The sequence below is a fragment of the Eublepharis macularius genome, chromosome 10 (genome assembly GCF_028583425.1).
Source record: "Eublepharis macularius isolate TG4126 chromosome 10, MPM_Emac_v1.0, whole genome shotgun sequence".
In the NCBI taxonomy this organism is placed as follows: domain Eukaryota; kingdom Metazoa; phylum Chordata; class Lepidosauria; order Squamata; family Eublepharidae; genus Eublepharis; species Eublepharis macularius.
The window spans coordinates 2,182,572-2,196,759 of NC_072799.1; positions in this window are offsets into that span (position 1 = coordinate 2,182,572).

The window sequence follows — 14,188 nt, forward strand, 5'->3', positions numbered from 1 at the left end:
GAATAGAGATCTAAGACAGGATGAAAGATTAGGGGTGTAAAGATTTAAAAAGAGAATTACAAATGAAGAGCATTTGTGGATGATTTGGTCTCAGTTTTAGAGAATCCATGAAAAGGAGTTTACTGAATTTGGTGTATTAGCTGGTTCTAAAATTAATAAATAGAAAATATAGATATTAACAAGTAGAGTTGATAAATAAAACAGGATTTAAATTTGAAAATTAATAAAATATTTGGGAATTACATTGTCAAATGCCCTGACCTGGATAGCCCAGGTGAGCCTGATCTCGTCAGATCTCAGAAGCTAAGCAGGGTTGGTCTTGGTTAGTAACTGGATGGGAGACCTCCAACGAGGACCAGGGCTGCAGAGGCAGGCAATGGCAAACCACCTCTGATATTCTCTTGCCATGAAAACCCCAGCAGGGGTCACCATAAGGCAAATATGACTTGAGGGCACTTTCCACCACCACCACGTTGTCAAATATGAATTGTATGTTATTCCATAGTAACTATGTTAAGACTTGGAAAGAAATAAAAAAAGGTTTCTTATGATGGGGAAAACTGTAACTGTCACTGCTGGGGAGAATATCTGTAATCAAGATGAATATTTTACCCAGAATGTTATTTTTATTTCAGACAATACCAGTACTGACATGATGTGCCATTTAAACAATGGCAAAAGGATATATCAAAATTTGTATGGCAAGAGAAGAAACCACGTGTAAAATATAAAATATTACAAGATGTAAAAGAAAGAGGTGGTTTGGGGCTACCAGATTTGAAAGTATACTTGTTGTTTGGTATGGCTAAAAGATTGGGTGCCATTGAGAAGTAAAAGGGTATTGGACTCAGGAGGACACGACTTAGGATTCGGATGGCATGCCTATTTATGGTATGATAAAGTTAATGTGGATTTTAAAAATCATTATATTGGGCGTGCCATTCTGACATCATGGAACCAATATAAACGTAGGTTGTTCCTGAAAACGTGTTTGTGTTACTCAATACAAGGGTTTTTTTTAGATGGGAAATGAGAGCCAAACAGGATATATTAGACTTTTTACAAGGTGAATGTAAAATGAAACCAAGAGAAGATTTGATTACTCAAGGATATAGTTGTCAATGATTGGTGACATATGTCATTAGATAAATTAGCTAAAATGTATTAAAACGTTTCAAATTGATGTTGGAAATTTGAACGTCACGAGGGGACATTTTATCACCTTTGGTGGATATGTAAGAAAGGAAAAAAGTTTGAATACAAATACATTCATTTATTCAGAACATTTTACAGATTAATATACAAATTAAATTGGAAGATTTTTTGTTGGGACTAATGGGCAGTTAGAAATAATTCATGGAACCATATTTTTGTATATGACAACGGCAGCAAGACTATTATATGCTTTAAAATGGAAAACTGCAACATTATCTGCAATAGAAGAATGGTTGGTGAAGACGACGGAGCTTGTAGAGAGGGCCAAACTTACTTCTTTGATTAGGGAAAAGACAAGAACTAAATTCATTGCTATCTGGAAACCCTTATAGACCTTTTTTTGCATGAAATGGAAAAAAATAAACGGATGATTTCTGTTTTTGAATATTAAGAAGCAAAAAAAAAAGAAAATTACAGGGAAAGGAGATGTATTTTTCTTATTGTAATCCAAGCGTGAGTGTGCAACATGTGTGTATCTGTCACAGAGAAAATCAGGTTATTCCTTTCTATCTCTTTATAATTCTGTTCTTTCATCTTTTTCTGCCTTTTCTCCCTTTCGTCTTTGTCTTAGGTTTTTAAATTTTTTGCATTTTGTTCAAAAATTCTTAGAATAATTTATTTGAAAAAGGCAGTATATAAAGCAAACAACTTAATGATGTCTTTTTAAAAAAATGCTAGCAGTGAAGCGGGGCGAAAAGGGCTAAAGTTACGGAGGCACCATTGAGTCTGTGGGATTCGGGGGCTCATGCTTCTGCAAAGCCTTCAGGTTATGCAGAGTAGACAATGTACCCCCAAAACATAGAAAAAAATCTCAAAACTGGCAAAAAAGGAAAGTTTTCTCAAAAGAACGAAAGCGCAACATGGGAGGCCGTTCTTAAAACTGTCGAAAAAGCTGGTTGTTGGCGCTGGCCACCATGACCATTCGGAAAACAGGAAAAGCAGGGGGCCGCGGGAAAAGCTGGATTTCTTCACCGGAAGGGGAGGGTGTCAGCCCTTCAGACCCAAGAGAGGCAGCATGGCTAGCCCTCCCAGTGAGAACTCCGGAGCTGCGCAGGCGCCGAATTCTTCACGGGAAAGAATACCGATTGGTTTCCATTCCCACGGAAACACGGGCTGGTAGCTGCTTCTTCCCCTCATGGAAAGAAAGGGGCAGAATTAGCAGGCTGAAGCACTTGGTTCTGGAGTACCGGTCTCATTGTTGGAGGGGGCTCCTCTATTTCCCCCAGCAAGTGAAAGAGAACAAAAAAAAAGTGGTTTTTTTTAAAAAAGGCATGAAAAATAATAATCAAGCTTCACAAAAAACAATCTTCTGAAACAACTTATTTCAGAAGGGGAATGGCGCTTCCTTCACCTCCCACCCTCCTTATTTTAGAAGGCAACTGGGATTTATGTGAAGGAAGGACATCTGGCTTAATGGGCCATGAATGTGTCAGCTAAGTAGCCAGTGGCAAGCCAGGCGCGTGACCTGCTGGGCTGTAATTCAGGACGCGTGGAGGGGCCGACTCGGTGCCAGGTGGACAGAAGGAGTGGGCGGTTCTGGGTCCGGTCTCCCCTTCCATTCTTCCAGTTGGGAGCACTTAAGCTAGACCCCACGCCCCTTCTTAGGGAGTTCAACCTGACAAACTGCAGGACTAACTTCCCTAGTGAGGCAGCCTGGATCTTGCCACTAGGCTGTGTGGACATTTTCCTTCTTACAAAATTTCCTCTACGTAACCAAATGAACTTCCTCCCATTGTCAGAGGTTCCTGGACCATCCAAGCCTTGCTACTCTTTGCAGTGTCTGGGTAGGGGCAGGGAACGACCACACTTCTGATACTTTCCTTGCTGCTCATGGAGGTCCTCTGCTGGAGGTTGGGACTTACCTCGCTTGGCTTCTCTGCCTTCCTGGTCGCAGAATGAACTTGCTTGGGGTTCTGACCACCTTTGCTTGTGATTGCTTGTCTGGAAGACACTTCTTTCGAATCCAAGATGGCAGGAGGGTGGTCCACACAGGAAGCCGTCTGTGGATAAGACAGGAAGCCACTCGTGGAGGCCCTCTGCTGGAGGCTATGACTTAACTCACTTGGCTTCTCTGCCTTCCTGGTCCCAGAATGAACTTGCTTGGGGTTTTGACCACCTTCGCTTGTGCTCGCTTGTCTGGATGACACTTCTTTCGAATCCAAGACAGCTTCAGCTACCTGCGTTGCAACCTGCTTGATCATAGAGACAAGGTCTGAAGGTACAGCTGATATGTCCATTGCCCCAGCTCCAGAGTCCCTTCCTCTTTGAGCCTGAAGCTGCGCCATGGCTCGAAGCGCACTTTTTTCTGTAAGAAAAGCCTGTGCCGAGTGCTCAGACTCATCACGTGTCCGCCCTTCGGGTACCCGCTTCTCAGTTTTCTTCTCTTGCCCTCCTGTCTCATCCACAGGCGGTTTTTGACATGAGCCACCCTCCCTCGTCTGCTCAACATCTTCACATCTCTTTTCCCAGCAGTCAGAACTGCTGCGGGTCTGCTTCCATACATCATGCCTTTTTTCTGAACGAGGAGTCCTGGTACGTTGTCTCTCTGTAGAGATGACAAAGGTAGGGAAATTTATGATGCAGGGCTTAGAGCAGTGGACAAAGTCTAGGGAGACCAAGCCTCAAACTCTCACTCTGCCATGAAGCTCACTCAATACTTGGTTAGTTACTGTTCCCAGACACAACATACCTCACATAGTTAATGTGAAGATAAAACGGGGAAGAGAGAGAACCAAAAGAAAGTAACCAGACTGAGCTCCTTGGAGAAAAAATAAGAATAAAAACAATTCATTAAAATATTCATATCTACCTTATTTTCTTAGGCTCAAGGTGGCTAACAATACAACTACAAGTTGCAAGGACACAAAACAATCGTTATGAATTTATTAAGGCATTTTCTATGCCGCTTTTTCCCGGAGGGATTAATTTCCAGACCAAATTAAGCAATCTGATTTAAATAATCAGAAAGAAATACATCCCAGAAGAGTTTTGCTTCACTAAGGAGGTTCCCACGGGCCCCTAGGCTGCACCCCAGGGGCCAACACCCCTTTGGATTTTGCCCTTCGGCTTGGGCTCACTCCTCTGGCCACGCGCCTCTTACTTCCGCAGGCAGGAAGGAGACAAGAACTGAGCTGGGCTGTTGGGCAGCCAGCAAGATCTCCCCGACGATCTCCCTCCCTTGCCGCACAATATCTTGGTGAGATTGATCTACAAAAACTCTCAAGGACACTAAATATAAACGTCACCAGGGCTGCTTATATTACACAGATTTCAGATGTATTTCAGACTTCTTATATTTCATTGTATTTTAAACCACTGTACACAACTGTCTTCTTTCCATACCCTGTGAGTGTATGTCTGTGGGCTCAGCATCCATCCACTCACGCATCTGACCAAGTGAGCTCTGGCCCATGGAAGCCTGACTTCAATTAACGCACTGGATCTTAAGCTACCAAGAGAGGCCTTTCAGTGTCTCCCAGGGGGACAGCTGCTGTTACCTTAGAGCAGAAAAAGCTCAGGAATTTCAGCCAGAAAGTCACAGCCATCTCGTTACCTGGAGATCTACTTGCGTTTCCTGATCTTCTCTCCTTGCTCAAAGAACTCCACGACCATCTACTTGAATTCAGGGATTGCTCTGGAGACCTGTGACTCGCAAGGCCCCTTGGACTTCGACTTCTGGGCTGACTCTCCCCGTGACGCTCAGAGCTCCTTGACTGCGACCGAATTCGATGTCTGGCATGGCCAGGGCTTGAGCATCTTGAATGTTTTGGGCTCGGACTGGCAGAACGTCGAACTGATGTGTCCCTTCCTTCTCTGCCACCTTCACATCTGTGAAACAGGTAGATACCGAGATTTTATCAAACAAGTTTACCATGAAAGAAATAACCAAAAAAAGTTTGAAAGGGTGATGTGCTTTGCCTCCACTTATTCCCTCTGAAGGCTTAACCAACAGGGCCACACGTCCCTCCTCCTGATAAGGCGTGATAGAGAGGTAACCCTCAGTTGTTTCTATCCTCCCTATTCCTGTGTGTGAATAAATCCTCCTTTTGACATTCAAAGCCTGTCTTTGTGCACTATCCAAAACTCCTTTAGGATAGCCCCTCTGTTGGAAAGCAAACATTAAACTCTCACCTTCTCTAATGAAGTCCTGTTGATCAGTTGCGTTTCGTTTACTGACTATAAGGAATGTTATTTTTTAAGCTCCTGGGATGATGGGAGTTAAATGTCAGATAAGAGTTTCAAGTTTACTGTCTTATTTTCAGGGCAAGGGATTTCTGAACATAGATTGAAAAGGGTGTTGCTTCAGAAAGAGTTCCTATCTGTTGTTTTGTGATATGGTCTGACTCCAAGAGTGTTGTTCTGTTGTCTAAACACGAATAGCAGGGGACAGTATGCAAGATTTTGTTGCCTGGATGAATTCATTACACCCTAATACTGGCTTTACCTGGGAAGGGAACCCCAATTGCGTACATTTTTGGATGTATTCTTATCTGATATTTAACTCCCATCATCCCAGGAGCTTAAAAAATAACATTCCTTATAGTCAGTTATTACGGATCAAACGAAATGCAACTGAAATTAGTCACTGACTACTTATGAAGAAATATCTCAGATAACTGTTTTGGACATTTACCTGAGAGACTTACCTATTACGTTTTTTTTTATGAACTCGGAATCATTGTATGACTGAGGTTTAGTGCACTCTAGCGGGGAAAGAGTGCACAGCTTATTTCAATAAGACATGTGTATTGTATATATTCATTGTATGACTGAGGTTTAGTGCACTCTAGCGGGGAAAGAGTGCACAGCTTATTTCAATAAGACATGTGTATTGTATATATTCATTGTATGACTGAGGTTTAGTGCACTCTAGCGGGGAAAGAGTGCACAGCTTATTTCAATAAGACATGTGTATTGTATATATTTATGACCATTATAGAGGGAATTTGTCTAGTTATGTAAAATTAACAGTAATAGATGGTATATGTTGATGATTATCTTGAGTTGTGACTCATTTTTGGAATGTGTTTGATGAAGGGGAAATTGTGACTGCATTGTTGTGGCAAAGTGTATTTCCACATTGTTTTGGTGGTGATATAAATTCCCTGATGGTCCTTCACGTGTAGAGCTCTACTTTGTTTATTTAGAAGCAAGATTGTGGCATGTGACTATCCGTAAATTGGATAAAATTATTTCTGGGATTACCTGTTTTTGGCAGGGCAAGAGTTTGTTAACACTAAATGAGCTGGAAGTACTGATTTTTGTAACCATTGACATGTTAGCGCTTTAATAATTGTATGCTTTTGCATTTTACAAAGACTAAAAAAACTGTGATATAAAAGAATGTTACATAATAATTATTTATGTATTAAAATAAGTTTGCATAGTTACGTTATCACGGTTCACCTTTCCTTTTTAAATGTAGGCATAGTGATCTGAAAGGAATTCTTGAAGGAAGACGAGAAGAGTTGTTAGCAACAAGATATGCCAGTTAATAAACGTTTTCAACTAGTTTATGAGGGATGAAAAGTATCCTGTGGTTTCTGAGAGCGCGCCAAAATCCTGTTTAAAAACTCGGTGTTATGGTTGGTTGTTTTTAGGCCTTGAACGGTTTGCTACCCTAGTTCCTTCTTGTTACCTGATCATTTCATATTCCGTTTGTTAGCATTACTGCCCCCACCCTTATCTTTCGGCCAAGACTTTTAACAGGAATTTTTTCCTTCAATGGTACCCTTAATGTGGTTATTCAGTCATGCTGGCATCCTCTTGGATTTCTTCATGTCCTTTAAAACATTCTAGATAACATTTAATTGCAGTAGTTTTAAAATCTTGGATGGTGTTTGGACTCCTTTACCTCCTCCTTTTTCATAAATATACCAACCAAGTCATTTTGAGGAATTCCATCTTCAAAAATTGAAGACTGAATATCATAATCAATCTGCTGTTTGAGGAAATATGGAACTATTTTAGCCACTGCCCCCAAGAATTTCAAGAACACTCATATCTCCAGACAAGATGATGGGTTTTTTTCTTTATAACAATAACAACAATAACATTCTATTTATATACCGCCCTTCAGGACAATGCCCACTCAGAGCAGTGTACAAAGTATGTCATTATTATCCCCACAGCAACAAACACCCTGTGAGGCGGGTGGGGCTGAGAGAGCTCCAGAGAGCTGTGACTAGCTTATGGTCACCCAGCTGGCTTCAAGTGGAGGAGAGGGAAATCAAACCTGGCTCGCCAAATTAGAGTCCCAAACTGGCTCTCAAACTGGTGGTCATCAGGAGAGAGGAACTGGCAGAAATTCAAGAATCTTATTCTTTCCCCCCAAAATAAAAACTACATTTGAACTTTTTGGCAGACTCTCAATCGCGCCAAGGTTTTTTCCCTCCTCACACCTTTTTCACTTACTGTCACTATCCAACCATCCGTCCACATTAGCTGACCATTTTCCCATGTGTTAGTCTTTGGTAAAAAAGGGTCCGTCCACCTTCTCAGCCTTGACTTACTCTTGGTAAGCCAAAGAACACCAAGCCGAATGCCACACCCCCATACCTCTGGCTCAGATCTGTAAGAACCCACTGCACATGGACAGTGCGAGGGACTCATCTTTACTCTATTAGCAACCACTCAGCCTTAAAAGGACATCTCGAACCTTTTTTCAGATGCACGAGGACACATGCCGAGAGTTAGACACAGCATGGCTCACCTCAGCGGAATAAACAGAAACCGTTATATGAACATGAGAAGAATGTATGGTAACCAGACATTCTGTCATTTCAGTGCACAATTTAAGATTCAAGGTTTTGGTATTGACCTATAAGGCCCTGTGCGGACTGGGACCAGCGTATCTACGGGACCATCTCACCCCGTATATTCCACAGAGGACACTCTGATCAGGGGACAAACAGCTGTTGGTGGTCCCTGGCCCCAAGGAGGCCCGCCTAGCCTCAACTAGAGCCAGGGCCTTTTCGGTCCTGGCTCCCACCTGGTGGAACGCTCTGTCTGCTGAAATCAGGGCCTGCAGGACCTACTATCTTTTTGCCGGGCCTGAAAGACAGAGTTATTCCGCCAGGCATATGGCTGAGGCTGGGCCTTGGCCGGCCTGGAAAAAAAGGGGTGTATAAAACGCTCCCTGTGAAGGCTGTCCACCATCCTGTTTTAAATGTGTTGTTTTTAATTAACATGAATTTTTAATTGTATTTTAATTGTATTTTTAATATGTTGTTATCCGCCCTGAGCCCACTCACAGGGAGGGTGAAACACAAATTTGAAATAAATAAAATAAAGTCAAAGGCCTTACTGCAAGCGGAGCCTGTGACAATTCTCGGTATGGAGACCAGTATTCTGATTCTGAATCCAGACCTACAAGAGAGAAAGAGAGGCAGAAATGTAAGACACTCCAAGGGAACTGAAGCCAACTCATGACAAATGATGCCTGCTCTGCATTAACTCAGGCCTATCCAGGTCATGGCATGTAAGCAGCAGGCAACATTGCAAGAGAGCACTCATGAACTCAGCTGCCCCTGTCCACCACACTGAGACATGATGGGCCTCATACACATTCTGTGACAATACACTCTGCTCCAAACCTTTGCATGATCTCAGCCAAAGTTTTTGCATGCAGTTAAAGAGCACTGGGGATAAGACAGACACCTCAGGCACCCTACCCATCAGGCGCTGGCTCTGCCTATGGAAACAACTCTCTTCCTGCCAACATGCGAAGGGCGAAACTTTTTTCATCCCAGACATGGACTGCAGTTGATTCAGCGGCACCTGACAGGCCCACAAGATTTTCAGAGTAAATTTTCAAGAGTCAACGCTCCCTTCTTCAGACACCTCTGACACTCAAAAGCTTACTCTCTGAGTTGGTCTCTAAGGGGCCACTGGACTCAAATCCTGCTGTTCTACCGCAGACCAACACAGCTACTCACCTAAAATGAAACCAAGTTACATCCACACCTCAGTTGTTAACATAACCGTGCAACAGGTCCTGAAAATAATCCACAGAACGTTTATATCCAAGTTAACCACATCCAAGATATATTGTGCACAAATATATGCTGGGGTGGGAGAAGTTAACTCATTTTGTCTTTACAGTCTTCACAGAAAACAAAGATGAGGATATACTCTAGGGGTCATAGCACAGTAGTCATTTATCTGTGAGGAGGTGGGCAGTTTCCTCACCTTCTGTGTATCAGTGTGTGAAAAAACTGGACGCCAAGAGGCTTTCACCACACAAAAAAGAGACACGACAGAATCCACAGGGGGAAATGCCTGGGGATTTGGTGTACTTGCCTGAGACCCCACCTGTCGTACTGGTTCTTCAACAGGGTTCTTCAGATTGCTTCTTAAGTTGGAGGATGCAGCAGGCCCAGAAGCAGCCTGCTGGGTTTGAAATCTTTTCATGTTATCATCCATCGCTACAGACGAATTGTAGGCGGTCCCGTCAAGGGGGCCATCATACTTGCTCTTATGTCCGTAATCAATCACTTTTTTCTTTACAGTGGGACCACGGCCACCTGCACTGCAAAGCATTTCTCTTTCTGCACTCTTAGAAGGTGGAGTGGGTGCTTGATGAGCCATTTTGCGCTTTCGGAGAGCCTGCAACAGCCAAGGCATGTTTTCAGGGGTCAGCTGACTGTTGGGAAGGTGACTCAGTTCCTCCAGGTCTTCACTGGATAAGCCAAACGTTGCCAACAGGTTCATGTCAGAGGAGTCAAGGAAACAGCTCTGGATGCTTGTATTAGGATCCGCATCCCTTCCTGAAGCTGACTGGCTCTGGCTATTATTTTCATCTGGAAACAGACTATCCCAATGGGAAGAGCAGCCCTCTCTCTTCTGCCCTTGATCCATATTGATCCTTTTCTTGTCTTGGTTCCCTTCCGTGTTAAGTACAGATCTAAACATCCGTACTTGAAAATCCTGCCCTAATTGCTGTTCTCATCAATCTTTGGAGTAACTCACGAGGAGGTTATCTTCAAAGAACATTTGGTCCCAGTAGTGGAACTAGAAACAACTCACATGGGATCAGGTCTCCTTGTCCCAGAATCATGTTTCTTCCAGGGTTAAGCATGGCAACATTCAGGAAGACCTCGTTTAACAAGGCAGCAGATACCACAGAAGTCTGTGAAGCTGCTGAGTTCAAGTAATGAAGACCCAAGTCAATCTGAAGAGCAGAAAGCTGGAAGGGAGGAAGTCCCAGCAGAAGTGGGCTGCCAAGGCCAAGGTTCAGAGAATCCACAAGTCTGCAAATCTTGCCAAGAACCCCACAAAGCTAAAAGTTAAAACATGAACATTACACATTTAACTTAAAACATAGTCTATAAGAGCAGTTCAAACTATAAGAAAATTGTTTGGGGTAAAACTCATAAACTGTTTCATTTTCTCAATTCAACTAAGGATTCATTTTAGCCAAGGGCTTTATTTATTTTGGCCATTTGGCAAACCGATGGTCCCCCCTTTCGCCAAAACCCATGGAACCTCCACATTCAGAGGCAGTAAAAGTCTGGATCCCAGTGCCAAGACACAGCATCAGGGGAAGGCCTCAGCCTCTACGAGCGGCCGTTGGCCCTCCAAAGTAACTGGCTGGCCACCGTGTGAGACGGGATGCTGGACCAGATGGACCACTGGCCTCATCCAGCAGGGCTCTTCTGATGTCTTTATATACACAAGCTTAACAGATATCTAAGTGCAGGATTCGGGTCCAGTAAAGACCAACTAGATTTCCAGGCTATGAGCATTTGAGAGTCAAAGCTCCCTTCTCCAGTTATGTTATACGTATGTAGGGCTTTCCACTTTGAAGTGTATCCAATGAAGGAAGCTCTGACTTTTGAAAGCTCATAGCCTGGAGATCTAGTTGGTCTTTATTTATTTATTTATTGCATTTCTAGACTGCCCTCCCCATCAGATGGGCTCAGGGTGGTGTGACACATACAATAAATAACATACAGTTTAAAAAGAATAAAAACATTATAAATAAACCTTAAAACATTATTCCATATACGATAAAGATTTCTCAATTGGCAGATATAAATATTAAAATAAAGCATTTTAGGCCCAGGGCTTGGCTGTTATATCAAGCCCTGTGTCACACTTGTGAGCTCCTGCACGGGTGGTGGGTGGTCTTCAAGGTGCTACTGAACCCACATCTTGCTATTCTAATACAAAACAACATCTCTGCCCACCTAGAGATATTGAACTGTTATGGATTGTGAAGCCGACCTATTCCACTCAGTACTGACAACTATAATCAGCATTGTGTGTTAGGCTATTCTAACCGATGCACAAGATACTTCTTTTTCCAAAACTCCTAAGTCAGCCTCCCACTACAGCATTTAGTGACAAAGGAAAAAACAAGTTTCAAACAAAGATATCGTTTTTTTTCAAGGGTAAGTAAGCAGTAGGTGACAGTAGGGCCAAGGGACTGTTGCAGCAAGGCTATTCCGGGGAAGCCCTGAAGCTTTTCTACCCCAAATTGAGGGTGGGGGGAATGTCTCTACATGGCCTGTCTTCTTCACCCTGTGACAGTTCATTGGCATAATGGAAAAAGACAGCCCCCCCCCACGTTCCGTGAGGCTGCACACTTCTGACTGGCTGCCCAGATGCGGTGGGTCTCGGCCAAGGCTCCTTTGGGGCAGGAGGGAAATCTAGTAGTAGGGCAGCAGCTATGAAAGGAAGTCAAGAGGAGATGCCCCCCCACCGACGTCCCCAGCTACCAAAAGAGGAGTCCAGCATCAAGAGCACCTGCTCTCCACTGCTTCCTACAAGAGCCCTGCGAAGGAGGCCTCTGTGAATGTCCCAGCTGTGGATTCTATTGTATTCACTCACAATATATAATCCCTGTGGGAGAGGCTGTCTACAAATAACAAAAAGTGAGGTGTGACTCAGGAAGACTCATACCTTACCACAAATGTTGTTAATCTTACAGGTGCTACTGGATTCTTACTCTTTTCCACTGCTACAGACAGACTAACACGGCTACCCATCTTGATCTATAAATAACAATTAAAACAATTGGTGCGTCTACCTGCATTGCAGGATCTGCCTGGAATCTCAGTAATGAAAGGCAGACTAAATCACAATATTATTATTATTGCAATTTGTAATCCCTTTGGGCATTGTGGGAAAGGCTGTCTATAAATAACAATTACAACAACAATGCACGCCTGCTTAATAATAATGCCCTCCTGATGTCAGAGGTAGGCTAAAAAACAACAATAACGCCCTCTTGGTTTCACCCGCCCCGATGAGATCCGCCCCCTTGGGGACTCGGGTTACGACCTCCAGCCCGGGGTGTTCCTGGCTCCACAGCCTCGGGAGCGGAGCCTGGGAAGGGGCGTCTCGTAGCCTTCACAGTGCAATCCCCAGCCCGCCCTCCGAGGCGGCCACTCCCTCCAGCGGAGCCGCTCCCCGTCGCCTGGAGACCGGCTGCCATTGCGGGAGAACTCCCGGCCCACCTGGAGGTTGGCAAGGCCGCTGGGGCCGCCCCGCCCGCACAAAGCTGGCGCCTCAAGGCCGCCTCGCCACGCTCCCCTGCGCAGGACAGGTCGCCGTTGCCGGGTCCCGGGCGAGAGCAGAGCGGAGGCGGCCTCCTTCCCGTCCCCGGCCCGGCCGGCGCCCCTCACCTCACTCCGCCGCCTCAGGAAACCTGCGACGCGCCGCCCGCTCTGCGCCTGCGCCAGGACGGAACGCAGGCGCAGAACCTCCTATAGGTCCGGCGAGGGGCTGAGCGCAGGCACTACACTTCCGGCTGCTGTGTGAAGGGCAGTACGTGGGCGGGACAGCCTCCCTGGGTCGGCCGTGCGCCTCGGGGTTGCACAGAGCTCTTCGGCGGGGACCAGAAGGGAGGGCAGGCGGAGGAGGGGCCCGGAAAGACCGGGATCCCGAGCAGAGGGGCTCTGGACAGGCAGGGTGAGAGTGCCTCCAGCCCCCGTTCCTGGCCCCTCATTCCGGTCACGAATGATATTCCGGCAGTGCTTCGGGCCACCCTCAAATGGTGCATTGCCAGATGCTGGAGGCTTTGCTCTGCTGTGATGCCAGATAAACGCGCGCTTGCCCCAAAGCAAGACCCTCCCCAGGGAGCATCCCAGAATAAGGCGCTGAGGGCTCCTGCTTGCATTCCTCAGTTCTCCGCCAGGCACACTGAGGGGCTGCCTGGGGGCGCTCAACTTTGAAGGGCTTGGAATGGACACCCTCTGTGGCAGCTTGGAGGTCTGGGGTTGGTTAAAGTTTATTTGTGGGGTGCAAGCTGTTTAAACACCAATATTGATTCATATTTAAGTACTGGTATCCTGCTCCCCCCGCCCCCCAAGGACTCAAAGCACTGTGAACAGCAAAAACTGTGTAGATGGTTGTTGGGGGTTTTCCGGGCTGTATTGCCGTGGTCTTGGCATTGTAGTTCCTGACGTTTCGCCAGCAGCTGTGGCTGGCATCTTCAGAGGTGTAGCACCAAAAGGTCTTTTGGTGCTACACCTCTGAAGATGCCAGCCACAGCTGCTGGCGAAACGTCAGGAACTACAATGCCAAGACCACGGCAATACAGCCCGGAAAACCCCCAACAACCATCGTTCTCCGGCCGTGAAAGCCTTCGACAATACAAAAACTGTGTAATTAAACCGACAAACATACCCAACAATATATCTTGGGCTGGCCCGAATCCTGTAGCTGCTTTGAGATGGGGGTGGTGGAGAGTGCTATCAAGTCATAGCTGAGTTAGGGCGACCCCTGCTGGGGTTTTCAAGGCAGGAGCCTAACAGAGGTGGCTGTCCATTGCCTGCCTCTGCAACCCTGGTCTCCCTTGGAGGTCTCCCATCTATTACTAACCAAGTCGACCCTGCTTAACTTCTGGGAGTGAGAAAGTACAGGGAAAAACTTTAAGGCCTTTGCAAAGGAAATTGACAGAGAAAAGTCAGCCTAAGAAACTATTATTCTCCCCGTTTATCTCCCTATATTGGGTCTAGACTATGAC